We start from the raw sequence: 26,779 nt of genomic DNA, 5'->3' as shown, positions 1-26,779 counted from the left end.
CCGGTATTCGGGCTCCTACATCTGGCCCTTAGTTTTTTCGTGCCCCTTTTATGATATTTTGAAGAAGTGTCCGATTTTTTGAGGCAACCTCTCACTTTTATGAAGCCTTTTTGTCTTGTATTCAGATTAATGAATGATGTGAGTCTTTTTGTTAGTATTTTTGTGAATAACTTCATTAATACTGTGTCGATTGTAATTGGTCTCCAGTTACTAATTTTCTTAAGTTTGCTGATTGGTACATTTGTTGGTATCAAGATCAACCGGTTCTTTTTTTATACTTTCTAGGTCTCTTCTGGTAGATAACCAAGATGCTAAGATTCTGGGCAGCAGTCTTGGTTGTTTGTTATAGACATTGTTTAAATCATTCAAGCCAATCTTGTCAGGCCCAACTGCTTTCTTTAAGTTTGAGTCATTGAAGGCATTCGTTTTTTAAGCAGAGTCATTTCTTTACAAAGTCCTCCAATTTCCCATTTATCCAGTATCCTAGCAATTATATCTTGATAGTATTGGATGACATCACCAGCACTGATTTGACAAGTGGCATCTTCTGCACCATCAGTGATTATCCTGGCAATTTTCTTTTTGTCTTTTTTTAAACATTGCCTGGTATTCCTTGTACATTCCCTTTACTTTAGCACACTTTTCTTGAGTGTTCGATTAAGCCTTCAATTTTTCTTATCTTTCTTTGAAATGTAGTTTTCCACTGAGGCATTCTGGTGCTCAACTTGAGCAGAGTTCATAGGCTCCTCGTTGGGTTCACTTGTTGGTTCATTTCGATTTGCTGGAATTATATCATTGGTGTTCTCTGAAATATAAGTCACAATCTCATCCTTCAGATCCAGAGGAGCATCGTGATGGTTTTCATTTTTAAAGTATTTCTCGACTTCTGAGATTCTATCATTCAGTTCATCAAAGTTTTAGATTTTTGGCAAATGTTTTCGATTGATAGAGTGTTTGCTCCTTTCTGTTGTTACTTTCACTGAAACTTCAGGTTCATCGCAAGAGTCACTTTCTGTGTGATTGGATGCTTGCAGGTCATCCTTTGCTGTTTTTTTGCACTTAACTCTTCTATCTCTTCTTTTTTTCTGCAGTTTGTTGCTGTTTTTATGGTCAAAATGCAGAACAATTAGTGCATTAATATTTCATAAACTTTTTCCAATTCTGCTAATAGCAGTACTTCCTGTGACCATAATTTGGGTGGTTTACTGCTTGCTAGAGCTGAAAGTCTAGCCTCATTTTGCACTCTTGGATGCACATGCTGAGCATGTTATGAAGCTCCAATTTTTGTTTCAAATCCGAGGTCATGAAAGCTGCATAGAAATTGCAGCTCTCCTTTTTAGGTTTCGGCTTGATCCAGCGCATGCGCTGGCCTGGCCGAGACATTTGGTAGCTGCTTTGAAAAGTGCTTCTTTCCCGGCGACCAGCTTACTTTCACAAAGACAAGCGCACGCTTGCACAGCTGTCATCGTGCACAGCTGCCATTTGGCTTCTTTTATTGCACGGGTGAAGGCCCTCCCTTACCACGCGCACCTCGCTATAATGCTCGCGTTACTCTGCTGGCCTTCATGTCCGTCCTTCCTTCTCTCACACTCAGCGCCGGCACTTTGCCCTTCCCCCTCCCCCACCACAGAGCGCGTCTTGTTATAGGACTTGTGCCCTGTGTACCACGGTATTATTCACGACATAACACTTGCAGGTTAATAGAGCGGCTTCACAATGGTAATGGATCTTCTAAGATTAAGAAATGTAAGTTTGCCGTCTTCGTCTCTTCATCATAGCACGCAGTGCAGTTCTGATGTCTCTGCCAAACCGGTAATTCCCTCTCGCTCTTTCCCTTTCCATCTCCCTCTCTCTGGCCCTCTAGCTAGCTTTTCTCTTGCTTTGAACCGCCGCATCAGTGAAGCACACTTAAAGGACATTAATTTTAATGTGCCCAAGATCACACGTTTCGGCTTGCGGGAAGGCTGAAATTATTCTGCAGCTTTTGTGGTTAAAGCCAGAAGTGTTGGAAACCCTTCATATTTAACCACCCCTTTAGTCCTATCTAGATCGATAAAATGTGCATGTTTGATCTGGGTAACAGGAACACCTAATATTTATGGCAAGACACAGGCCATAAAAATTGCAGTATCCAACAGTTGAGTAAAAACTCAACTTATTATGGTGACCTTGAGCCAAACTGCCCCGAGGCAAGTCTCTTTTAGCATGTAATAGTCATTTGCAGATGGTTGGCAATGGGGTTGATTTACCAGAAGCCAGAAAGTGATTACAGCCTTCGAGTTACACATTTGGGAACTCTTCCTTCAGTACAATCAATATCGCCAACCTCTGCAGTTTTCATATGTGTGCTAACAAATTGTTAATTTGAACCGTCGCTGACACACCATGCTGTAAATTTATATTACACTACACAAGGCTTGAACGTGTTCTTACCGACCTGCATCAACAGCGTGGCACAAATTACAATGCTTTACCAATTACCCTGCCTCTCGACTTATAGACCATAACACCAAGGGCACATGTCCTAAAACAAGCATTTGCAATGCAATAGGACTCACCTTTACGTGAGTTTGAGCTATTGGCATTGTAAATGAAAATGCCTTTTATTTATGTTTTGGTTTTTAAAACATAAATAAAAGGCATTGTCATTTACAATGCCAATAGCTTAAACTTGTTTTGTTCTTCCTTTACATTTAGCATAATGGCATGCAATAATGTGTTATTTAGTTTCTTTTTTCACATTTTGAACAATACATTATCAGATAGAAGCCCTTTTATATTTTGTAGAGATGTTTTCTTAGTTCTTTAAAAGTTCCCACTATGTCTCCACATAGATCACATTTATATTTGTCATTTGGGTTTTTCCAGTTTGTGAAATTTTTTGTGTAATTGTTATTCATTTCTTTGTTGACCTCCTTAAACATCAGGCAGATTTTCGAACTTGGATGCAATAGTGTCACTCTCAGTGCTTAATTTGTAAAAAATGAAGTACCAGGGCCATTCTCTGAAGGCCACTTCAGCCTGCACCACCCATACCCTGCTTACACTGCCAATGGCAATACCAACATAACACCTAAGCATCACACTCCTACAAGTGTAACAATTCAACATATTTAGGGCCACACACATAGCATGAGAGGCTAGTATTATTAATTTTCATTGCACATTGACTTAATAACCACAGGTGTTGTTCTTATCTCAAAATTAAAAAGACAGCACCATCATGTGGTGGACTGTCACTAGAGCCAGTGCTGACTATTAAGTGCCGGTGCCAAGCACCGGAAACCACCTGCACAAATTGAGCACTGGTCACTCATGGCTGAGGAGGTCATACATTTGATGGTTTCACTGAGGTCTACTGTTCTGTCTTTGTCTGTTGTTGCTGAGGGCAAACAGGGTGCTATATCGTGATCTGAATCATTGTTGCTAGTTGCATTGTTTGAAGCGGGTGCTAGATTGACAAAATTGGTAAGGAGAATAATTTCTGGAAAAGACAGCACCTCCTTTCACCATCTTAACAGGGTTTTTAATTGCCAGGAACGAACCCATCTGGAAATGTGTTTGTTTGCGTTGCCATTTCTCACTTTCATTCCGCCATGATAGCACCTTGTTCGGCCTATCTCTATAGACAATTTCTACTCAGAGTGTAGCGCAATAGAGGCAGTTACCAGCAGGACCACTAGGAGGTAAAGGCCACTATGTCTAAGAAAAGGTTAACAGAGTCATAGTTACACTCCTGTCGCTTACCCACGCTTCATTGAATTTCTTCACTTTGACATTCAGAGCACTGGACAGAAATCACATCACGTCAACACCCACCTCGGGCCTTTGCAATGCTAGGTTTTAATTAAGCAGTCAGAGTCCCCTGGACCACACCAGTTCTAAGTCAGCAACTAGGCGCTGTCCGAGGCAGAACTCCGGCCTGCAACCCCGGGGAAGGGGCACGGTGAGAGGTGACTACCGCAGGTGGGGCAATCCACAGGAAGGACCCAGCTCAAGTCCAGAGTTGGCAGCACCTTGGAGGGCGGCAGCTCGTCTAGCCGTGGTGCGCGCTCAGTCCCGCTTCGCACCGCAGACCGACCAACACAGCCCTTAAAGCCATTCCTTATCCTGAAGTTACAGATCTGACTTGCCGACTTCCCTTACCTATATTGTTCCAACATGCCAGAGGCTGTTCACCCTGCTGCAGATATGGGTACGGCCCGGCGCAAGATATACACCATCTTTCCAATATTTTCAAGGATCAGTGAGAGCTCACTGGCCACTGCCAGATCCGCAACACTTTCCAAGGCTTGGGCACCTCTCTCGGGGCAAACCCATTCCAGGGCGCCCTGCCTTTCACAAAGAAAAGAGAACTCTCCCTGGGGTTCCCGCTGGCTTCTGCTGGATCATTTGTGTTACCACACTGGACGCAGCGGGACGCCCATCTCCGCCACTCCTGGTTCGGGGATCTGAACCTGACTCTCTTTCGATTGGCCGAGGGCAACGGAGGCTATCGCCTGTACCTTCTGAATAATGCTCACCCATCGTTTAGGACCAGCTGACCATGTTCAACTGCAGCTCAAGTGGAACCCGCTCCACTTTGGCCTTCAAAGTTCTTGTTTGAATATTTGCTACTACCACCAAAATCTGCACCTGCAGAGGCTACACCTGGACCCTTACCTGGGGCTTTTGTGTGCACCACAGAAGTCCTCCTACTCATCACGCCTTAGCCCCTGCATCTCTCAGTTCCGGCGATGGGCGGGTATGTGCCCGGCACTCCAGCGGCATCCATTTTAAGGGCTGGTTGATTTGGCAGGTGAGTTTTAACATACTCCTTAGTGGATTCCAACTTCAATGACCACCGTCCTACTGTCTATATCAACCAACACCTTCTCTGGGTTCTGATGAGCGTCGCCATCGGGTGCCTTAACCCGGCTTTTGGTTCATCCCACATCGCTAGTTCTATTTACCAAAAGTGACTCCTAGGCACTGGCATTCCATACCTGGCTCCACAACAGTGAGCCAGGCTTCTTACCTGTAGAAGGCTGGCTTAGTATATGGTGCACACTTATGTAAGTGTTGCACCCTGCACTAATCCAGACAACGCTCATGGTGATTTAGTGGTCTTAAACAACCTTAGAAAGTTCTCTAACTTGTAGCGGTGGAGAACAGCCTTTAGGCTTAGTCCAGAAGGAGTGTAAAGCAGCTTGTTTAACCAGATCTTAATATTATTGGCATATGTTAAGTGGAAAACAACCACGCATTGTATTTATAATAATAGGTATTTATTATAAAGCACTCACTAACACACAACAATAGCTCCTACTTGAGATATGACACAATGCACACAATACTTTGCAATAAAAACAGGTAGGTAGCACTAATACACAGTGGTCGCTAGGGTGGAGACCAAACCATATACTAAAATAGATGGATGCAAATCGCTACCAGAGCCAAGACTGTACCCAGAAGACATAGAAGTGCTGGGGACCCAAGGAACCCCACGGAGGCTGTGGCAGAGTAGGAACACAACTAAGTATGGGCGAATTTTGCGGATCTGCGGTCCGCGAATTCGCAGATTTTCCCCCAAAGTCGCTGATTTTTTTGCGATTTGCACTGGAGTACTTTCTACTGGCTAATCCAGTAAGTGCTACCTCGTTGGGTAAATGTATAGTGCTTTTCCTACACTGCAGTTGTGTAAAGGGCCAGAAGATTTGTCTCCACTGACCATGTGTGCCTGTAACTTTGCCACTGCACCAAAAGGCGCTGAGGTCCCTTGATTGAGCTGTCCATCATAGTTGCGAAAGGGCGGGAAGACGTTTGATACCGCTAGTGTGTGGTGCAGAGCCAAACGGGCAGGGCTTCTTTGAATGTCAACATGCCTCTTGTGTATAAAGGGTCAGAGAGCGAGCAGGGCAGCAGGTGAGGAGAAAGCAGCCTCCTGGTCACAGGAACTACACGGGATTGCGCTCGAGAAACTCATTAATTCAAAGACCTCCCTTGAGTATTACAGCTAATTTTCGACAGCAGATATGGGGTTAAAGCACACTTGCCCAGCCTCGACCGTGCTCACTAATGTTTTGGGCTGATTAAAACTTTACTGAATTTGAGCTTCAACTCGGGCACCTGCTTTATTTATATCTGTAAGTGCTTCCTGTTGAGGTTTAATTTTTGTGACAGGAGCCTCGTGCCAGAATGAATCCTGCCCTGCATAGTTATCCACAAAGAGGCCACCATTTTGTGCAATACCTCTACTGAACTGGAGTACTTTCTACTGGCTGATCAGTAAGTGCTACCTCGTTGGGTAAATGAATAGTGCTTTTCCTACACTGCAGCTGCGTAAAGGGCCAGATGATTTGCCTCCAGTGACCGTGTGTGCCTGTAACTTTGGTCCCTTGAGTGAGATGGCCATCTAAAAAAAGAAAAAAATCCGCCCGCAAGCGAATTTGCGAATTTTGCGGCGATTTTGCGAGATTCACGGATCTCAAAAATTGCCAAAAATCTGCAAATTTCGCGTGCGGAACGGATTTTTGGCCCATACTTAAACACAACTGCATACTCAATTCAGGTCAAATGGAAACTCGTGGTTGAAATTTTAAAGAAGCAGCACCCCTCCCATTGGACCCTGAAGAAACCCTATGGCACACAGAAGGTTGGAGAGCTACCCCACCAGTGGACACCCGAGGAACCAGGTTACCTACACCAGGAAAGTAGGGTGCATACGTGTGAAGTGGTGTCGGAAACCGCTTTCCAACTCAATGGAGAACTTTAGGAAAATGCAGCTGCTTGCGAAGTTGAAAGTGTCCGGTGGAACCCAAAGGTGGATTAAAGTTGAGAAGTACCTGCAAGCAGAAGGGACAGGCTCTATGCCATTCAGGAGTAACCAGGAGGTAAGTAAGACAAATGATCACCAATGTCGGGAAATGCGGAAAGGTTGGCGATGATATTGGAGCTATAGCTGTGTGGACAAGGCGATACTTTGGAAGACCAGGAGCTGTTAACGAGCTGTCCCAAGCCGGATGATGAGAGCTGATGGGCCTGTGTTCATCAGGAGCACCAACAAGTCTTGGCACTCACAAGCAACGTGCCAAGCGGAAAAAGTGCAGAGTTAGGACCAGCCAGGTCCAAGGGACTCACCACAAGCAGGGAGCCTGAAGATTTCTGTTGAAGAGAACCAACATGCCTTGGCAACGACAAGTCAATGCGGTGCACAGGGGTTTGGTTCCTGTGGTTCCGACGATTGACACTGGCAGCAAACTTGGTGAGAAGACAGTGCAGGCCTCGAAGGAGTTTCAGAACCATCACCTGTATTGCTGAGCCTTTGGGAGTTGGTGAAAGCCCAGGAGCAGCAGTCTGTCACCTTTGTTGCAGTGTTTGCAGATGCAAGGAGGTGACTCCTTCACTTCAAGGGAGATTCCTTCAGGTTTCTTGGATGTCCACAGGCCTTGGAAGGATCCTTTATGGAGCAAAGGCACATACAGTGCAGCAGACGAGCAGGATGGCGAGACAAAGAGCCGCATTAATCTTCCCAGTTGCAGTCTCGGTTCCCTGAGCAAATTCCAGGAAAGTCCAGAGTGCTTAGATGGTTGAAGATGAAGTGGTATCTTGATATGAATCGTGTCCCATGATAAATTCAGGGACCCACACTAATGTAATACCTTAAGAAACCTGTCTGGAAGGTAGTCACACCTCACTGTGACAGGATACCTATTGTTCTGCTTTCTCGTGCTCGAGCTTGACTCAGCAGCAGGAGGGCAGAATCGCGTCTCTGGTTGGCAGCAGCTATAGCTTGCTATCCGGTTCTAGAAGACTTGTACTGGGAACACTGAGAGCCTTCTGGAGGAGCTTAACATGTATGATACCAAACATGACAGGGTTTGGTATAGCCAGTTTAGAGATGGTCATTGCGAATTGATGCATGGCCACTCTATATGTCGTAAAGGCTGATGACAACCTGAGAGAATGGACTCAAACGGTTGTAAGTAGCCGTATATGAAGGTCCTGCACTGACATGGATACTCCCTATGTTAAGGTCCACTGAGAAGTTCCTCCCCTTTAGCAGCTTATATCCTCTTAAAAGTTCAGGGTGTCTACCCAGGGTGTCTACCCAATAGTTGTTTAAGACTAGAGAGGGCCTTGTGGTGTGTCTGAATAGGTGTTAGAACTGGGGGTCCCTAGTTGGCAATGGTATACACATTTGACCAAATCGGGACCCTTGCTTCTAAGTCAGGGAAAGGGGATTACATTACTGGATATCCCCTGCTCACCCCCTTGGTAGCTTGGCACGAGCAGACAGGCTTATCTCAGAGGCAGTGTTAAGCATTTGTGAATACACCCAGTAATACAGTGAAAACACTACAGAGGGAAACCACACAGGTTTTATAAAAATAAGTATTCTTTATATAGACTTAACACAAGACCACAAACTACAAAAATCCACAATACTGTACTTAAAATTGGCTTAAAGATGGTAGAAGTTACTTAAGGCAGTTGATGATGAATGCGACAAAGTTCTCACAAAAGTACCTGGATGCGTAACGCAAAACAAACAAAAGGTTTGCAGGAAGGGAGATGCGTCGGTCCCTTTATACATGTACACAGGTAAAAGCTGAAGTGGGGTCACCAATTTCGATGTTACCATGGTGACACTAGCCCCTGTGTCCCTACAGGCTACAGCTTTCTGACCATTAATCAGAGGCTCCTGTCTGTACATGCCGAAGGTATTGGGACTTACAGTAAAAGTGGCAAAACCCGTGCCACCATTAAAGATTAAGGTGGCCTGTGTGGAGGATCTGGCTAGGCCAGTATCCACCTTAGTAACCCATGGGCTACTAGGGGGTGGTGTAGAAGGAGTAATATTATTGCTGGCCTTTGGGCAATTAGAGTCCCATTTCTTGTGGCCTTTCTCTTTGCAGACATAGCAATCAGGTTTAATTCCAGAGGAATGTATTTGGGACCCACACCCAGAGAAAAACATTTGTATAGATGTATCCCTTCCTTTCTCTTGGGCATTTAAAGAATTCTTCTTCTGGTCACCAACACATCCATGGCCTTTCTCCTTAACCCTGGTACGGCCTGTTTGTCTGCCTTCTTTCCCAATTCTTTGGGAAATGTCAGATCAGAGTCCACCAGGTACTGGTGCAAAAGATGGTTCTGACAGTTATTAGGGATGTCCTCCCTCATTATCAAATTGCACAATCCTTCATAGTCCTGTACCTTTCTTCCATAAAGCCAGCCTTTCAGAGTCTTAATAGCACTATCATTGAAATCCACCCATTCCTTGGGGTGTGCCTTCTAGTCTCTGAACTTAATCCTGTGTTGCTCAGTGGTTAAGCCAAACCCATCAATGAGTGCACTCTTCAAAACCGAATAACTGTCAGCTCCTCACTGTTAGAGAATATGGTACTGACAATGATTGCCTTTTTGTGCACCTCTTTTGGCTCTTTCTGCACCACCCTGATGAAATAAAAATCTTCATTATCAGGGAATACTCACTAATATAACAAAGAACTTGGCACAGAAGCTGAAAATATGAAAATACATCTTTATTAAACTTAACATAGTGAGGCCACATCACACAGAAGCCGCAGCAACTGAATGAGGTAGTCTGAGGAATACAGAGGACAGAGGCCTTTTACATGTTTTAGGGTTACATGACTCAGCACAAAAGTAATGGCAGTCCTAGCTTTTGCAAACATGCAAAAAATCCAACATTCCTTCCTTACAGTTTGACCACTCACATGTTTCCACGACAAAAGCAGGATCATGATGACAAGCCCATTTTTCAGTTTGTCCAGCCCAAAATCAATCATTGGTTAAACTTAACATTTTTCATCAGACAGGTCGATCGGACCCATAATAAAAACAGGCACATCCCCATCGTAAATAGGCCATTAATAAGGAACAGATACAGATGAGAGGCGAGATAGAGGGTGTGTGCCTGTACCATAAACTCAGCAATGTCCTGCTCTTTGATCTCTATCTTGATCAGCTAAAGGGCAAGAACTGGTTTGGCAAGGTCAGCTTCAGGCAACAGGGTCAGTTTACTCAGGTCATCTAAGAGTCAGCTAAAGTCATCAGACTATGTGAGGGCAACTACAAAATGGCTGCCATGTATAAAATGGAACCCAAGGATTCAGAACGAAATCTTCAAATACACAGTGAATCCATCGGTGTAACATGATGAAAACACTCATACTTGCTGAGCTCACTGTTTACGGTTCTGTAGTAATGATTCACTACTAGTTGTTCGTTCCAAGATAAGTTTTATTAAGATTGATGCAACAGGTGCCCCCAGCTTGGCGGCTTAATCTCTCACTGAACATTCTAACCTGCACTCCCTGATGGAGCGCAGATTATACCAAGTGGGCAGAGAAGGGAGGGGGGAAAACGGGGAGTAGGAAAAAGTGGAAGATTACAACACACCTCCCTCCCTGAGGAAAATGAGGGGAGGAGAAGCGGGGGGGCTCCACGCAGAGGGAGCGGGAAAATGGGAAGGAGGGGTGCGGGATGGATAGCGCCCAGCAACATAGGGTCGAATACAAGGAACCCCATGCTATAGTCTAAATAGAAGAACTATAAGGACTTCACTATTAACTGTAGTACATATGCTAAGAACATTATGTTTTTTAATTGACGTGTCTGGGGGATATGCTTATATGATCCCTTGACATGTCCTGTTAGGATTTCATTAGTAACCCCTGTCCACATATTTATCTGCAGTAAACAGGATGATGCTCTTTCAAACACAAAATGCAGTAGGTAAAATTATCTGATAAAGTCAACCAAAGTTAAACAACTGTAACTGTCTGGTGCAACGAGGGTGTGCACCGTTATGGTGTGGGCAATACAATTCAATGGATACCCGGGGTTGTGCTTGCGGCATCCTGACATGAGTAGAGAGCAGGTATATATATCACATCTTTTTCACCCTTGGCTCCCCTCTGTCTGAGCTTGCCACACAGTCTTTTTCTCCCTTGAGTTCTGAACACCTCATGCTAGAATTACCATCCCCTTCCGGAAGATTGAGAATGGCTGTACTGTTCTTTTCTCTAGGCAGTAGTTTGGGCCAGGACACACTCCGAAGATTTCCTCTGACGAAATAAGCCCTTCTTTCCATGACCTTATCCCTGCCTGGACTGTCCTCATTTTCTTGTCCATAACCAGTATTACAACCTTTATTGCATTTAGATTCCAACAGCCTCCAATCATTTGCAAGAGTCTCCTCAGCCATAAGTATGTCCTCCTGTTCCCTCTTGGGCTTTCCATAAAAGAACTTATCTGTGTCGTCTGGACCATAACACTTTGGCTTCCTCAAATGATCATAGGATGGACCCATCTTCCCTTCCATGACTTTTAATGGAGATCCTTTTAGGTTTCTCTGCGTTTTCTTGCTATCACTCTCCATCATGCCATAATCAAGCCCTTGTATGTATACATCTTTGTTTTCTCCTTTTGACTTAATGTAGCTTGCACCTCTCTCTCTCTCCTGATCAATATTGTCCACATACTCCTCTGACATCTTGGTCCTAAACCCTGCCAACTTATTTCTTTGCCACATTTCATTGCAATTATACTGGTAACTCTTATTCATCTGCCATCCTCGTTCTTTGGCTGTGGTATTTAAACACTCCTCCTCCCTTTCAAATTTTACATCTGTCTCAACTTTTTGTTTCCTACTGTCCTTTCTCTCTAGTTTCTTACGTATTTCTCTTTCCTCCACCTGATTTTGATACGTGTTTTGTTTCTTGTTATGTTCGTCCCTGATAGCTTCTTTTCCCCACTCTTTTCCACTTGCAGCTCTTTCAAATACTGTATAAATCTTAGACGGCTGCCTACAAACATTAACAATTTCTCCCCTTGTCTCTTGTATGCTTTGAATCCGTGCCTGCTCATTCCTGTGTCCTTTTATATTTTCCTCTAATGAAATCCTCAACTTCTGTTGGTCTCTCCACCCTAGCATGTTGACACCACCATCCGTTATGTATATAGTACTCCTCGAATTGTTTTTTTTATAAACTACATCCATGACTTTGTAGCCAATAGCCTGTATATCCTTCCCTGCATACGTTTTAAGGAGTTTTGTTGGCCTCCTTCAATTCATTACCATATTTTTTTTTAAATTTGCGGTCCCAATCACTCTTGCTTACCACACTATGTCTTGAACCAGAGTCTGTGATCATTTCAGTCTCAATTTCACCTATACTAACGGTACATCTCTGAAATCTCTTACTGGCAATAATTTCCTCTTTGCCATCCCTTCTTTCCTTGAACCCTTCATTTCTTTGCGCCTTACCACATGTGGCTTGTTTATAATATTCATCCCACAAATTCACAATGTTCTCATAGATATTTCTATCAGTTCCTTTCATGAATACCTTCTCCATATTTTGATACATTTTCTTTCCTCCCGTACCTAAGCTGTGAAGTAAGATGTCCGCCTTTACTTCCGGTGGAAGAGATGCTACCTCTTCTTCCAGGACGGACAAATAGTTTTCAAAATACACTTTCCACTCCCTCCAATCGGCACAGTTATTATTAAACTCCTCCATGAACGGCACAGGTGGATGGAGATTATACATTCGGCCCCACTCCATGTTTAGTGTGCTGCACTACACCTGAATTACACTGGAAAATGCCACCACTCCAGAAGTACAACACCACAGTACCTAATCTGGACACTGAGGAGCACCGAGTTAAAAATTAACCCCGTTACCCACTGTTGCCACTTGGGGAAATTAAGCACTGCGTTTGATAGATAAGAGGATTCCAACAAGGTTTCTAGAAAGACTGCTGGGACTGATTCAAAGCTAAGGAGTGTAAAGATATTTCAGTACCCTCCCCGCTGCACATTAATGAATCCCACAGTTAAAATGCCCCCTCCTACTCCTTTACAGACTCAATGTATCCTGCGCTGCTTTACCCTAAGTAATTTTTGCCTCTTCAAGCATGTGTATGCAATAAGTTCCTCTTACTTGAATGTTCCAAATGACTCCAAAAAAGAAAAACGAAGTCTATTCCGGTCGGCAAAATGCCACTTTCAGTCACGCCGATTTTCCTCCAAGGCTACCTCTCTCCTAAACCTTTCCTCTATGCCGAGTTTGTGCAGTCCTCTTTCTGCTTCCACAGTTGAGAAATTATGTTCAATGAACTGCCTGCTTTCCCTCCCACTGGCGGGAACTTCCTGTGGAGAAACTTCCCCTCAAAATAGTTCCTGTCAGGAAGAAGCCAACTCTCGAATGGAGCTGCGATCTCCAGGCGTGAACTCCACCGGACTGCTGCCTCCCTCGACACCTCAGCACCGCTCCACCCAGTGCCCACACAGGAGCAAGGATCGAATATAAGTCACATGAGTCACCACATATTCTTTCAGCGAGATTTCCGGTAAGCGCTCTGCTTTGCGTTAGAATTCATTCAGCGCCGTTGGTTGGTGCGCGCAGAAAGCTTAGGACAAAGCTGATCAGCCTCAACGTTCATTCAGCGCGTTATTAGCTTACACGCGCCAGGGCCTCATGCAGGGTGGTAAACTCAGGGCGCCTCACAGCAGGAAACGGGATAATTAGTTCAGCTGACCACCCTTCAAACTATACGACAGTTAATTGATTTCAGTCACACAGATAAATGACTGGATTGCAGCGCACTCTTCCCCTCAGTTCGCAGCTTGTGCCCGACTCAGCCCACCAGTGTGAGTGAATGACACACCGACCCTCAATGCTTCAATTCCGCTCTTGCTGGGGCCGTGTGACGACTTGCCTTTAGCGCCTCTCCGCATATCGCCTCTCACCTCCTCTAGTGCTTTCTCCCACTAAGACGAGCCTCCTTTTCCTTTTGTTCGGTTCACACACACAGGATAATCCGCACCTACACCAGGTCATGCTCCGCCTGCGGCACCCTCAGAGACGTTTACACGATGTCACTTCTACTTCATCGATTCAACTGTCATGCGCTGAACAGGAATTTTCCTCACACTTTAATACTTTAATTATCCACACGGTGGCTGGGTCTTCCCTGATATGGTTATTATCAGCGGAGTTTGAGGAGAATATTACTAAACGTGAAAGAACTTTGCTGCACCCAGAAAGGCTGATGAGGGTTTATCTCCAAGCGCTACTATTGCTGATTCCCCTCAATATCACTTCAGGAAACAGGGTACGCAGGTCACTCCTGCCTCGATCACTTTCTCACTCGTCCCCTTTTCACACGGACTTTGCTCCTTTATAAACTTCGTAACCACGGCTCCTATTTTCAACTTCAAGACGCGGTGAGAACAGTTGACCCCAATGTAATCCTCCGCTTCGCCCAGCTCTTCTCCTACACTTCAGCTGATCACCTCACGAACTTTCGCCATGTACTTGGGTCTCACTCCTTCCCCTTTCACACGGACTTTCACCTTTTCCAGAGCTCCACTCAGCTCTTTTCATTATTTTCACTGCTCACCAGTCGAGCTTTCACCTATTTCAAAGCTCTTCAACACGGGTCTTACTCCACTTCACAAACTCAATTTCATAAAGACACCCGAAGTAGGTCTTCGCCTCATATCATTATATCTTCTTTTACCTTGTCGCAGGACACAGGTTGCCAGATACACATACGCCAATCAGACCTCAACAAGGAGGGAACGCTCCTCTTCTCCACACGGCTCCAGTTCACCTTCACCGAGACTTCTCACCCGACCTCCTTTTTTCGTTCAGGAATCGAGAATCTCACACCCTGACCAGGGGAATACCTCGATGAGAACAGCCTGGATACCGGTATGTCTGTTGTCCAGTGATCATCAAACTTTAACTGGCGAGTCCTTCTTTTCACTCCAAAACTCCGCACAAGCATCAAATTCATCCAGGGGGGAAACACCAAACTGACCCTGGCTCAGCATCCCGTCTTCGTCGCCATAAAATGTAGTAATGATTCACTACTAGTTGTTCGTTCCAAGATAAGTTTTATTAAGATTGATGCAACAGGTGCCCCCAGCTTGGCGGCTTAATCTCTCACTGAACATTCTAACCTGCACTCCCTGATGGAGCCAGATTATACCAAGTGGGCAGAGAAGGGAGGGGGGAAAACGGGGAGTAGGAAAAAGTGGAAGATTACAACAGGTTCGCTGTTACCAAAATCGTAACAGAACCACAACCTTTATGACCCAGGTTCAGAATTCACGGAACCTCAACCCTTGCCACTTTCTGCAGTTCTTTTGCATCTTTCTGTGCTTTTCTCGTCTCTTTCTACAGTTCTCTTCTTTCTATACATATCTTGACTCTTTCTGCACCTCTGTTAGTTCTTTTTGCACATCACTTTCTTTTTTCTGCAGCTCACTTCTCTTTCTGCACTCTTCCCTCTTTCTGTACCTCTTTTGCTTCTTTGCGCATTTTTCTTTCCTATTTACGTATTTGTCTTTTTGTTTTTGCATCTCTGTTTGTTCTTTCTGCACCACTTTTGCTTCTTTCTGTACTTGTCTTGCTTCATTGTGTACCCCTCTTGCCTCTTTCTGCATCCCTTTTCCCTGTTTCTCTACCTCCCTTACCTCTTTCTGCTGTTGTCTTGCCTCTTTCTACACATTTCTTGCTTCTTTCGGTACTTCTCTTGCTTATTCCTCTACCTGTTTTCACTCTTTCTGCACCTCTTTCAGTTCTTTCGACACTCTATTTGTTTGTTTCTGAAGCTCACTTGCTTCTTTCTGCACTTCTCTTGGTTCTTTCTACACCTCCATTACCTCTTTCTGTATCTCTCTTGCCCTTTCCTGTACCTCTATTGCTTCTTTCTGTATGTATGGTCTCCTTTTTTTCACATCTCTTACCTTTTTTGCACCTGTATTGCTTCTTTGGGCACTCCTCTTGCCTCTTTTTGTACCCTTATTACCTGTTTCTGAACACGAGTGCGTGCTCAATGTTAGTCAATAGATCAGTTGTGATTGCAATTTTAAAGAAGAAGGACCCTTGCTAGCAGACCCTGAAGAAACCCTGTGGAAGATGGAAGGTTGGAGAGTCACCCCAACTGTGGATACCCCAGGAACCAGGATGCCTACACCAGGGAAGCTGGGTGCATAGGTGTCAAGTGAAGTCGGAATCTGTCATAGACCACAAAGGAGGACTTCAGGAAAGATGCCGCTGGAGAAGAAGACAAAGGAGTCCGGTGGAACCCAAAGGTGGATTCAAGATGAGAAGTACCCACAAGCAGGGGGGACAGAGTGGTTGCGACTTAGGAGTGACCAGGAGGCACGGGAGATGAATGACCACAGTAGTTGGTGATGAAGGAAAAGTTGACAGTTTCCTTGAAGATTCAGCTGTGCTGACCAGGTGACACTGTAGAAGACCAGGAACCATTCACAAGCTGTCCCACTGTTGTCAGTGTACAATAAGCTTTGACTTAATTTGATTTGATTAGAATTTGTAAAGCACAGTAGTTACCCAAAGGTATCAAGGCACAGTAAATGACGATCTGGAAAAACCCTGCTGTACCTATAGATGATCAGGGAGGTAGTCTATGGGGAGTTCAACCAGGTCTTAAGTGCGTTCCTGAAGGACATCATCTGAAGAATAGCCCTAAGGCTTTGTGGGGGGGGAGGAGTTACAGATTCTGCTTGCTGCAGTTGAGAATGCTCTGTCACCCCATTTCTTTCTTTTGGTTCTCGGCACCATGAGCTTGTTTTGATGTGCTGACCGCAGGTTTCTTTCTGGGAATTACCATACAAACATAGTTTTTATTCTTAGTGGGCAAGGACGATAAAGCGGCTTTATGTACAATGTATGTAGACTTAAACATAATGTGCTTTCTAATAGGAAGCCAGTGTAAGGCCTCCAGTCCCTTGGTCGCAGACTGGTGCCTAGGAATGTCTAGAATTAGTCTGGAAGGAGCATTTTGTACCACCTGAAGTCAGTAAAGAGAGATCTTATTGGAATCTAGGTAAAGTGAGTTGCAGTAATCTATTCTAGACATAACTAGGGAAAGTGCGACCTGCTTAAGAGCTGACTGCTGAATAAGCAAAAAGATTTCCTCCAGCATCCTTATGATCCAGATGCAGGTTGCTACTGTACTATTTGCCTGAGCATTAAAGTTGATTTCAGTGTCTAAGAGAACTCCCAGGTTCTTAACCTTTCTTTCTGGGAGTGGGGATGGTTCCTAATGATTCTGGACAGCAGCTACTATTTCAGCTGGATGATTCTGTGCCAAAAAACCACCACATCATTTTTTCTCCCATTAAGTTTTAGAAAGTTTACGACTATCAGGTCAGCCACTTCTGACAAGCAGCTTGAGACGTTATCTGCTATGGAGCATGATTTTTTGGGGATTGACAGAATAAATTGAGTGTCGTCATCATATGACACTACCTTCATCCCAAATGCTTCTTGCCGCAATGGGGCCACTTAGAGATTGAAGAGTGTAGGGCTCAATGAGGAGCCCTGCGGCACTCCAGATGGCAGTGAAAAACCTAAGAGTAGAAGTCATTTCCCTTTCCCTTTTGAGATCTCTCTTTAAGGAAAGAGGACAGAAGGACCAGGGATTGATGAAAAAAAAAACCTTGGAGACGTTGCAACATCAGCAAAGGGCAGATGGTATCAAATGCTGCTGAGAGATCCAAGAGTATCAGAGATAAACCCTGTCTGTTAATCCACTAGCTGCTTAATGCAGGCTATGGCTGAAATCAGTGGGGTTTCTGTTCCATGATCTTTCCTAAAACCGAACTGAGAATCATTCAGCCAATGCTGCTATTCTGCAATTTCCAACAGTTGGATATTAGGGTGCTTCTCTAGAATCTTTGCTGAAAAAGGAAGCAGAGAGGTCAGACAATAGTTTTTACAGTCCGAACTATCCAGATTAGATTTTTAGGAGGGGCATAATAATTGCCTCCTTCCAACTCTGGGGGTAATATCCAGGGATGATCACTCTATTCATTAAGTTAGAAAGAGGACGGGCAATGGTGCTAGCTGCCAGGTGAAGAACTGCAGGTGGACAGGCTTCAAGAGGTGACCTCAATTTTGTGTTAGCAAGATATTGTTCCACCATCTTTGGGGTAAGAGTTGGGATGACAGATGGAGCTTTAGTCTCTTGGTCTGTTTGAATGGACAACCCTTGAGATTTCAGTTGAGGTCCTCTGGTTGGGTTTGACTGCATAGATGAATTGGGAGTTGCTTCGTTCCCTTCATTGATATCTATAATCTTAGAATTAAAGGAATTTTCTAACTGGTTGCAAAATAGTTGTGAGCCCTCAGGCTCTCCAGTGAGCTGTGGGTTGGAGATCTTCTGCAGCACCCTGAAGAGTTCTCGAGCAGATGTGGCATTTTAAATTTTTTTGCATGCAGTATTTGGATTTTTCCTCGCTTAAAGCTAGTTTGTATTACATAATATAATTCCTGTGGGTCATTTTTTCTTGCTCTTCCTGGTTTTTCCTTCATGAATGCTCTTGTTGGTGACTTGCTTGCTTGAGTGTTCTGAGACTGTCATTAAACCAGGGGGCTGATGTAGAGAGTATTTTTTGGAAAACATCCCTAAGTGAGGGTCACTTCTTGGCTACCCACTACAGACACTCTGCAAATGCCTCCACCCCCATATCTCTGTCCACTTGGATTTCAGAAGGTATGCTATTTAATGTTATAGAAAGAGCTTTGGCAGACACCCCTTCCAACTCCTGGACCTAATCATGGTGCGAGGGGGTTGACTACTACTGACTGCAGGTGAGGATGTGAAAGAAAAGGCTACAGCATTGTGGTCGGATCAAGTAATGGGGTGACTGATAGGCCATCCTAATATCATTAGTAAAAATACCATCCAGTGTTTGACCCACCCTGTGATGTTGTGTAGTTTCTATATTCCCTATATACAGGATCTGCGCGTTTAGGATAACATAAACTGTGGGTTTGGTGGCAGACTGATTGTGTGCACCCCTACCGGATATTTTAGCCTCTTTGCATTAGCTAGCTCACAGTGCCACTAGAATATCCTCTTATCAGGGAGAGAATAGATTCTAAAACCCTCAGAACATGACAACACTGATAGCCCAGGATTGTGGAAACAATGTCCTACTTTTCACTCAGTCACTCATGCTCACTTAGTTTGTCTCAGAGTTACACAGAATAAATAATCTGGGCATTTCAATAAGTATTTGTTGAACAATTGTTAGTCTAGTGTAGAATAGATGAGCTACAACAACCATTAGACAGTAGCAGAGATATATGATTATCAATACTACAAAAGTAAAGGAATGGTATAATTCTACCAGCTTACAGTAATCATGAATATACAAGTACACAGAGTACATGATATTAAGTGCATACTCTTACGATGTCTCCCTAACTAGATGTACCTAAATGTACCTACCATCTGTGTAGGTGTTATGCCAAGAATCCCTATAGGATCTAGTCTACCCCATTACCTGAGAATTAGAGAGTGTGGGACCCTGTCCTGGTCTTGAGTTGGACACTCTGCAAGGGATGTTAGATCACTGCTAGCTGGACCGTCTGCATGCAGGCACCTCAGCGTCTCTGGTCAGTGTGTAAGCCGGGATGTCACGGTCTCCTCTGTCTCTCTAAGCAAGACATGATTTATCTATACCCACAGGTCTCCCCAGGGCTTCTACCTTGCTGTGTTACTGTGTCGGCCTAAAGGATGACATCGGGCTTAAACTTTGACAAAGATATTATACAGGAGATGTTCATCCTGCTGTGAGGGTCTCTAGTTGGCAGAGGTAGGTACCTGTGTCCACATAGGGACCCTTGCTTGTTGTTAGGGTAAGGGGGATACACTTCTAAAATAACTCCTGCTCAAACCCTTGGTAGCTTGGCATGAGCAGACATGATTATCACAGAGGCAGTGTGTAAAGCATTTGCGAACACATACAGTAATACAGTGAAAACACTACAAATGGACACCACACCAGTTTAGAAAGATAAGTAATCTTTATCTAAACTAACACAAAACTAAACAACAAAAATAAACAATACGGTTATCAAGATATCCTCAAAAATAGGTTCTTCACTCAAATAAAGTTAATAGCAACAAATACCTCCACTTGGAATTATTGCTACGTTGTGATAGATGAAAATCCCAAAGAACGGCATCAGGTATGGAGTCAAGCAGACCCCCAAAGAACAGTACCTTGGAACTGACGAAAACAAAGATGGTGAATGGCGTTGGGGTGGTGATGCTTCTTTGGCGCTGAGTGGTGTTTGTTCCTTGCGACCCCAGTAAAGGTGAAACCTCGGTTCCTTTCTGCAGTGGAGGGGAGGTGAACGTCGGTTCCTTACTGTGTCGGGGAGGTGACATCACGGTAGCAGTGAGGCGTCGGTCCCTTACGGCGGTGCGGTGTCCATAGATTCAGGAGTCACCAACGTCGAGTGTCTGCTTTGCGTTGATGAAGCACCAGCGTGAGTGAAGTTGGGGCTGCAGTGCGAGTCGGGACGATGCGTCGTGGAAATCACGAGCGGTACCCTCGGCTCCAGTGCAGGCACCGGCCTACGGTGCAAGTCGGGGCAGTGTGTCATGCCCTTTATGAGCGGTGCCCAAGGCTTCGGTGCAGGTTATGCCATCGCTCGCCGGCGTTGGTGTTGCTATTTCGTTCTATGGCAGCTGAAACAACAGTTCCAGATACAGAGAGACAAGAAATAAAGTCTTTGTGTCACTGAGACTTCAGAAGAGGAGACAACCTCAATTTCAAGCCTTTGGAGATATTTTCTTCAAGCAGACAGCAAAGTCCTTTTCTCCTTTTCTTGGTAGCAAGTAGCCACTGCAGACCAAGCCAAGACAGCAAACAGCACAGGGGCAGTATTCGACGGAATTTGCGAAATTCACTTTCGCAAACTATCGCGAAAATGTCAAAAATCTCCGCAAACCCGCGGAAATATCGCAAAGACGCTGAAGTTTCTTTCCCGCCTGTTCGCAATATTTTATGCGTGATCGCGTTGAAAATGTCTCGCCAACTGACCCATGCGGTCGCTCATGGGCGCGGCCATCTTGTTTTCACTTGTCCCGCCCGCTCGCGATGCTTACTTCCAGTTCCGGGTCACGCAATGCTTGCTCGCGCCCGTACGTGGTACGTATTTCCTGTTCGGGAATGCTTTTACGTGCTTGCGGTGCTTTTGCATGCTCGAGGAGAAAATATCACGCAAACTTGCCCACGCGGTCACAATGGGAATGGCCATCTTGTTTTTCACTCTATTGCATGTTTCTGGGGCCTGCTTTTCAATCCTCCCTCTATCTTTTGAATCCTTTATTTCTAGACCCTTTTATTTTATCTATTTTATTTATTATCTCTCTGACTATTTTCCTGCTTCTATATTTTTGGTTTTGGTCTACTTTTTGAGTGTTTTTTAACTACTTTTTCACTCTTTTTCTATTACCTGCTTTTTCCATTTCTTTCACTAACTTTTTTAATTTTTACCTTTTCTTTTCAACCCCAAGCCTACCCCAGAACCATGGCAAGGGGCCACAGGGCTCATCGCAGTCAGAGCCGCTACCGCCATCCTTGCGGAAGGCAGCGCCCACAAGGGGTGCAGGCATGGGCCTTATTTGGGGAGGTGGAGTTGGCTGCACTAGTTTTCTTTGTGCAGCACCACCTCCTCTAAACTCTGGCAGCAGGGGGCAGGCCTGGGTCTGGGTACAGGCTCCGGGAGCGTCGGCAACGGTGGGAGACGGTGCGCCGGGCAGTGTTCCGCTGCTCTGGGGTCTGGCGCACCCAGAACCAACTGACGCACCGGTGGTCAGATATCCTGGACCGGGAGCAGGACCTGCTGGACCTGTTAGGAGTGGAGGTCCTGGGTCTTGGTCAGTAACTTATTATTACTACTTTGTGTCTGTTCTTCTGCTCTGTGTTATATATTGCAAATATCTTTTTTTTCCAACCAGCTAGAATGCTGCTGCTTACATTACAGGTAAATTACGTTTAAAAGTCTTCTGTGATTGTTATGATGACACAGGTGCTCTTCTGCGCTACTAATCTTACTTGTTTGAAACTTTGTGTTTGCCCTCGCTTAGCGTGATTATGTAAGAGTTTATGTTAGAGAAATTAAGTTACGTAATCCAATAGTGACTCTAGTCCTTACTTTGTCCTGTCACTAAGAGATAGGGGCGGATTGATACTTAGGTTTAGTTACTTTGTATGAGTTTGTAATTATTTTGTGGTATGCGTGAGGCCCCCTCTGTTACGTCACGTGCTGCTAGTACCCCAGTCTTTAGTAGAACCTTTTATAGTTTGTGCAAAGAGTGGTAATAGGCTTAGCACAAGCAGAAAATCATTCAGCATCAATCAATCAACCAAAAATTTGGTGTATACAAAAATGTAGTCATGTGTCCTCCATTTGACCATATGCATTGTTGAGGACTAAAAGAAGTGGAAATGCATACTTAATGTACAATTGGCACGCCTGGATTAGGTGGGCTAGGTCAGGTGGTACGTCGTACTTAGGCTTAGTTAGTATTCTGGAATCAGAATGTAAGACTGGTTTAGTGTTGATAAATAGTAAGTAGTCAATCCGCGAATCCCCCGATACTACTTGTTCACCAGATGAGATCGGTCAATTTAGTTATTGCAATTGTTGTTTATTTTTTTGAACGTTCTTTAAAAATATTTTATTTGTTTCACTCCAATCATCAATGTTTGTCTCTTTCTTATATCTTTCCTGTTCAGCACCCAGGGGCAGGCAGACAGGGTCGCAGTCGGCGGGAGGAGCACAACACCAGCAACAGGAGGAGGACACCAATGAGGGTTCTTCTGCTGGCCCTAGAAAGGCTTCTTGTTTTTAATATTAATAATTCTTATTCCGTAACTTTTAGTGCACCACATTTTTTCCGAACTATTGTTTCCATTTCCTAATGCTATTTTTTACCAACAATTATCCTTCGATCTGTACTATCTGTTTCGAAATTCTTGTTATCCCTGCCTCTGCTATAATGACTCTCTGTACTACTACTATTAGTCTGTCTGTAGTAGCTAAGCTTGCCCAGTTGGCCACTCTTTATTTAAAAAGTTTTAAATAAAACTCAGATTCACCAGTAGCTCTAGCCATTGAGTCCAGGCCTTTGGGTTGTCCTCTTGTACTACTTCTAGTCTTATTGATCTTGAGTCTTTGTTAATCTTGAGGCTTTTCGACAATTCCCACCAACAAATGCCCAACCAGATTTATTACTATTTTGATAGGATAGTACAAACTACTACTGTTGTAGGGATTTTGCACATACAGATCTTTGCACAAAAAAATAGGATGTTGGTGATGGGAGGTTGGACCTTCCTCACACCTCAATCAGAAGTTCAGAACCCACAACAATCCCCTGCCCGACTAGTTATAGTAGTGTCTCGTCATGACTCATAACTATTAGCTCTCCGAACCCTCCCCCCAAGACACCCAACAAGTAGACAACCCAGAAACATAACACACCCGACCTCTCAGTCGTGGAAGCAATGCATATGCACACCCTTCCTTTCACTCGCTCACTTGTGTAAGTCCACACCAAATACCACCGAGTCTATGTAAGTTCAAAAGTTTTATTTTGAATTGAAAAGCTATCTACGGTGTTCTATAATGCAGCACCAACAGGAAAATGCATAACATTAAAACAACAAACATTGTTACACTTACAGTTACAACAACTAGAAGTCCATAATAGAAACAAAAGGGAAATCAGTGGTGGAAACACCACCATCCCCTTGTTAGGAATATAGTTTATATAACATTTTAAATGAAGATCTCTGAGCAAATTCTGGGGGCCCCTCACCCTTAGAAGAACCTAGTACTGGTAGTTGTTACATCATAAGCTCTGCAAAGCTTTGGTTCGTCGAAGGGAATCTTCCGTCTGTAATGAGAAAAATGGTGCGCGTTAGTATATTGCAAGCATTTCTCAGCCGTGCCAAAAAATCGTTGTATTTTTATGGAGAAGCAATATGGACTAACAAACCACAACTTCATAAAAAGTGGCTTGTTAATGTTTTGGTTGACCTTATACGCAGCTCTTAGACAGTAGCAGTATGACTAGGTCACGTCGGTTGGTAAACAACCTTTACAACGCAACTTTTACCACGCAAACCATTACAACGCATTGCGCTGAGGGGCGCTCTAGGATAGGGAATAGGTTTAATGTACTATCCAACACCTTCCCTACTATCCTACTATCCACGAGGACTGGAGTTGGAATAGTAAATTAAACAATTCACTATCCAGCGCCTAAAAGCACTATGCGTTGTAAAAGTGTGCGCTGTAAAACTTGCGATGTAAAGGTAGGCGTTGTAAAAGTATGCGTTGTAACGTCATACATCCATGTGGGTTTAAAGGTGTCTTATACAACAAGCTGCGTGGTAACGTCATGTGTGCAAAAATAAGAGACACAAAGGTAAAATGGTTGCATGGCTCGGGCTAACTAAGCAAAGCCTAGAATGACCCTAGGGACCATATAACTACTAGTGTCTACTCTAGTACTGCCTGATTTGTACTAGTGATGTATTGTATATTATTAACTCATTTTTCAAGCTTGCTACTGACCAATAGGGGAGGTGTATATGACACCTAAAAAATGTGTAATTTTTTTTCTAGGAGCACTACCGAGCACCAGTGCCGGAGCCAGCGGCGAAGGCGACGTGGCTGGTGAGGACGTGGCTGTTGCGGATGGAGCTGCAGGGGACGAGCCAGCACCAGTGGCGGGTGGTGGTAAGTTAGATTCATAATCCTTAACTATTGACATTACACTCACTGCAAGTGTGTAATGCATGTATACTGTACTGTTGAGACTTAGGGAACCATTAGGATGGTGGGCGGATTGCCCCCGCCGGCGGTAGTCACCGCCAGCCAGGCAGCGGAAAACCGCCCGCCATCCCTGTAGACAAGACCCCCCGCCATATTACAATGGCTGGGGGGTCCGCGGCGGATGGAAAGACCGTCCGCCGCTTTTCTGCACGGTCGACATGTCGACCGGGCAGAAAAGACCACGGAAAGGCATGCGGAGTATGCTTGGGGGCCCGTTGCGGGCCCCCATGGACTCCAGGGGTGGGTACACATGGGGGTTGCCTATGGATGGTAGCCCCTTGCCTTTCACAGCACAACGTGGCAGGCACCGCGCGGTGCTTTTCACGTTGTGCTTTAAAGCACAACATGTACTTTTAGCATTGCTCACAGCACCGCCCGCCGCATTGTTAAAAAAGCGGGATGCGCCCGCCACTGTGGCGGGCGCATCCTAGCATCCTAATTACCCCCATGAGACCCCAGCCCTTATGGCGGGAGGTCTCTTTTAGAGTGAGGATGGCAGGCGGACAAAGTCCGCCCACCATCCTAATGATGCCCTAAATAAGTAAGAGTTGTTGTGAACGTTTGAAGAGTCAAGACACCCTTTAATTTGCATTAGTAAAGGCATTAAGGGTGGGAGTATTGAGTAACCAATGGCATCTTCTATCTGATTTCAACTCCGCTTTGAAAGTTTTATGGAGAAGACTAAAAGTCAGATCAGATCACCTGGTGATGAACTAAAAAGGGAAAGATGGGTGGAAGGAAGAAGGACGGACAAGGTTTAATATTTATAACTGACAGAGCGAAGGATACCTGTGATGCAAGCATGCAAATTGCAAAGGTGGCTGATAGGAATCTGATGCACGGTTGGTTGAATGCCTGAAAAAAAAACCAAATGTTAAAGACTAAGCAAGTGGGAGGATAGATACATATCACAAATGTTATGTACTGTGCTGTATAGTGCTACCATGGCACTATGTGTATAATTAACTTGTCTTACTGTTTTTCTAAGAGTATATTTTACTCGGGGCATGGATGTGTATTTCGTAGGTCACGAGAGGGGAGCCGCCCGATAAACATTGTGATCGGGCGTGAAGATTACCCCCGCCATGCACCCAGGATGCTTTACTACGAAGCCTGAGAAATACAGGCGTACTAATAGCAACTAAGGAAACTCATTGAAGAAGAACCGTGAGTGGGTGAACCACCCTTTTAGGACAGCAAGGAATGGACATACGTTAGAGTGTGTGCCTGTGCTTGTCTGTCTACACTTTTTTCTTATATTTTCACTGGTCCTGAAGATGAATGCTTGAGTGAATGATTCTCGATTTAAGCAGAAACATGTTGACCACACTTATATTTCTTTTGTGAAGGACATTTGTTTTTTCATTGCTATTTCCTTATCATGTCCGAATTTTCACTTGTTTTTAATGGAAGTAGGCTATCCCCTTATTAAAATTGATATTAGGAACTGCTATACTTCCTTTTAATCCACACTTTCTCTTGAGGGCCTAATGGCTGGCACTTTTTCATTTTCATACTTAAGAACCCAATGATGAGAATAAACACCTACTTGTTTGGTGTTTGAGGGTTCTTTTTCTCACCTCAGATCTCATTTCTCCCTACTGTGCCTTTTCTTTACCCCCCCCTTTTTCCTCCTGACAAGACTGTGTTTTTGGTGGACTTTTTGGTGGAGTAGTGTTTTAAATGAAATTCTTGACACTCTTTTGTTGGATAGCTTGGGGTATAAGAGCGTTTCTGCTGTAGCCCTTTCTCTCTAATTGTTTTGCAGTATATTTTACAATAGTCTTCTTTTTTCTTTTTGATATACAGCTATTCCTCCCAAACCAGATCAGAAGGAGTTGGCCGCCAAGGAACAGCGCCAGAAGCTGGAGGCGATACAAGTAGAATATCGACGGCTGGTGTCCTGGAAGAGGAGGAGGCGGCAGCAGCTGAACACTCCTCCAATGCCCCGGTTTCCAGCCACCGCCCTCCAGCGGTACAGCGCCACTGTCTGGCGGCCGCTCGCTGCCACCTTTCCATCACTGGTGCTCCCCCACTGTGGCTGCAATGCCGTGCTCTAAAGCGCTGCGTCCCCCTAC

This window comes from Lissotriton helveticus, chromosome 1_1 (genome assembly GCF_964261635.1).
Source record: "Lissotriton helveticus chromosome 1_1, aLisHel1.1, whole genome shotgun sequence".
In the NCBI taxonomy this organism is placed as follows: Eukaryota; Metazoa; Chordata; class Amphibia; order Caudata; family Salamandridae; genus Lissotriton; species Lissotriton helveticus.
This window is presented reverse-complemented; position numbering follows the sequence as displayed.